The sequence below is a fragment of the Desmodus rotundus genome, chromosome 13 (genome assembly GCF_022682495.2).
Source record: "Desmodus rotundus isolate HL8 chromosome 13, HLdesRot8A.1, whole genome shotgun sequence".
NCBI classification, from domain to species: Eukaryota; Metazoa; Chordata; class Mammalia; order Chiroptera; family Phyllostomidae; genus Desmodus; species Desmodus rotundus.
In genome coordinates, this window is record NC_071399.1 from 63,467,202 (window position 1) to 63,470,947 (window position 3,746).

Genomic DNA, 3,746 nt, shown 5'->3' on the forward strand with positions numbered 1-3,746 from the left:
AGTCTGTTCTTTATTTCAATGTCTTTGTTTATATTTTGCTTGCTTGTTTGTTTTGTTGATCAGGTTCCACTTATACAGTATTTGAGATCATATGGTATTTGTCTTTCACCGCCTGGCTTATTTCACTTAGCATAATGCTATCCATTTCCATCCATGCTGTCACAAATGGTAGGAGCTCCTTCCTTCTTTCTGCTAATATTAGAGCATATGTTTTATATTACTGATATTTAAAAGCTTTGACTATCTAGTTGTGGCATAACCTTCCAAATTACTTCCATTCAGGATCTCAAAGTTGTCTATTTCTACTTTAATAAAATGATATAAACAATTAATTCACTGATATAATAAGAATAAAGATGACTTTGTTTACAAGTCAGTTATTAAAAAACTTACAAGCAAGTCTCCATGGCACTTGTTAACATTATAATTTCTTAAAAACATGTGTGATTTTAAACAAAGATATTTTATAAGGTTGATATTGATTCATTTTTGTCTTAAGATACAGCTAGTTTTGTCATCCAGTAGGCCTTTATACCTAGGATATGCATTAAAGGAGCTGACTTCCATCAGCTGATTGGATTTAACCGATTTCTGCATATTAACAACTAAATAATAAATAATAAATCATTCAACTTGTTCTTCTCAAATATATTGCAAGAACATTATTAGCCATATTTTAACATGCTAATTTCATTAACTTTACAAATAATGCTATATCTTTTTAGTTACCTTACCTAAGCATTTCTTCCATTCCCTACTTAATTGAAAAACTTCCCAATGTGCAGTATAACTAGAAACTTAATTACATACCTGACTTTCGCAGAGGAGAGCTGAGTTGGGAATCACATACTTTTCATCCCCAATAATAGATACAGGATACTATATGGTAAAAAATTCATAGGAGAATTATTTAGCATATCACATATTATTGCCATGGAAAGACAATCCCTTAAAATGCTTAAAGAATGTCAAAAGGACCCTGGCTGGTGTGGCTCAGTGAGTTGAGTGCTGGACTGCTAACCAAAAGGCCACTGGTTCGATTTCCAGTTCGATTCCCAACTGGCACATGCCTGGGTTGCAGGCCAGGTCCCAACTGGGAGGCTTGTGAGAAATAGCCCATTGATGTTTCTCTCCCTTTTTCTCCCTCCCTTCTCCTCTCTCTAAAAACTAAAATCTTTAAAAAATATGAAAAGGTTTTCAAAAGGAAAATAATTCCATTTATATTTTATTATTTAATAATTAAACATAAATAAGAGAACTTTTGTGTAATTCCAGAGAGAATGTAATAGGTTTCAATATACGTCATCCAAGCCTTTTGGATTCAGGTAAGTTTATCTTATTCTCAAAAAATTATCACTAATGAGTTAATCCATTATATAGCTCACTTAATTCTTAAATGAATCTTTATTTTATTTTATTTTTTTGGTACGTGTGTGTGATTACATACAAAGAATAACCTTTCTGATCAACAATATTGTTTAATAAAATAATTTCAAAAATGATTATTATAATTAATTTTAGCAATTATATTACTTACTGATGGTTATTCAATGATAATAATCATGATGACATACTCACTGAGAATTATCAGTTCTAGGCACCATGCTACATGCTTTGCAAATATCATCCTCAAAATACCTTATGGTGTGGATATTATTAGGAACAAATTTTGCATATGATGACATAGACTTAGTATAAAGTACATGTTTTAAAAGTTATACAGCTATCAGATATGGGAGCAGAGATGCAAATATAAAGTCAACATAAGATCTTATATAACAAATATAAGAAACAAAAAATGGTATCAATATGTTTTTTAAAAATTTTTGTTTTTCAATTACAGCTGTATGCCTTTTCTCCCGATCCCTCCACCCCACCCCAGCCAAACCCACCTCCATCCTCCATGTCCACCCTCCCCCTTGATTCTGTCCATGTGTCCTTTATAGTAGTTCCTGTAATCCCCTCTCCTCACTGTCCCCTCCCCACTCCCCCCTGACTATTGTTAGATTGTTCTTAACTTTAATGTCTCTGGTTATATTCAATATGTTTTTCAAAATGCAGTCCGCAACCTATTAATAGTTTATGAAGACAGTTATGGTTCATCACCAAGTAATGTCTAATATAAATAAAAGATAAGTTATAAATATCAGAACATATCACAATAGTAAAAAAATAAAATCCTTGTGTATTTACTTTCAGTTATACACTTGCAATTAAATAAACACCCTAAGAGATAAAAATGTTAACAAGGTTGAGTCTATTAACTGTAGAAAACAGTACACACACCATCAAAAAATATTAGTGAATGGTCTGTAGAAGGCCAAAAGTCGTTTTGTTTTGTTTTGTTTTAAGTACTAGAAAATTAGAGCTTGTGGTGGTTGTGGGAAGTAATTATTAAAAATTGGTATTCTGGAGGGGATAAAATAAATCCATTGATCCGTACATACTTCAACAAAATGCATTCCATTGTCATTGTTCAAGAAACAGTATTCGCTTTCTATCAAGCAAGGGCTCCTAATCCCCGAGTTCTTCTGTAGGCTTGGTTCTTCACCAGTTCCAGCTGATTAATTCCAGTGGCACCGAAACAAAACATTCAGTGCTGCTGTCTGTTGTCTGCTCAAAGCAAGCAAAATTATCCTCACCGCACTTTTGTTAATCTCTCCTGGACTGAGACAATAGAATAGTGACACAAATGGCTGCTACATAAATTTTCTTAACTCACAGTTTATCTTGGCTTTAGCTTTTAATGGATAAAGTTGTATTTAGCTAGTACATTCTGTCTTTAATGCACAATCTGATTATAAATTTCCAACATACTACAACATATAAGAGTCTGAAAACAATATACTTGATAAACAGCAATGGTTATGAATGCCCTTTATTTAGTAATTATTATACAATAAAATCTTACCTGAGTCTTTGAGGTTTATTTATATTTCTTGCAGAAGAGTCAATACTATGAGGTTTATCACAGAGACTATTAGCCAAGAGTAAGGAAATAAACAAACAAAACATAAAAAAATCAAAAACTGGCTATAGTTGTTAAAACCCAAAGTGGTTTAGAAAACTTGCCATAGTTATACATAGTAGCAGAGTGGAGGATATTAGAATTGTCTTTAGAAATCATGTATAAGGATTTGCTTAATAATCATCTAGAGTAATAACTGGACAACGGAAGCACTGACAAACCTTTAGTGCTTCTAATTTACAGCACGAGCCGCATAACAATGTTTTGTTCAACAACAAGTGACATATCTGAGCAGAAAAACCCCTGCCGTCGTGGTGGGCGTAATGTTGCAGCACAATGCATTAAGGTGCAGTAGTGATGGTGTCCTAGGCCCTCACCTTCACCATCACTCCCCCAGAGCAGCTTCCAGTCCTGCACGGCCATCCATGGTAGGTGCCCTAAATAGGTGTACCATTTTTAAAAATCTTTTACATCATATTTTTACCATGCCTTTTCTATGTTTAGATCCACAAACAATTACCACCGCATTACAATTGTGTACAGTATTCAATACAGTAACCTGCTGTGTAGGTTTGTAACTGAGAAGAGGCTATACCGCCTAGGTCTGTGTGACTCTGCAATGCTCTCACACAACACAATTGCCTAATGTCACATTGGTCAGAACATAAACATGTCATTAAGTGACACATGACTGTATACTATCAAGTATTATTTATTTCAGCCAACAAGGGTATTTAAACTTAGAAAATCAATCTGTCCTAGACAAATCAATTTGTAG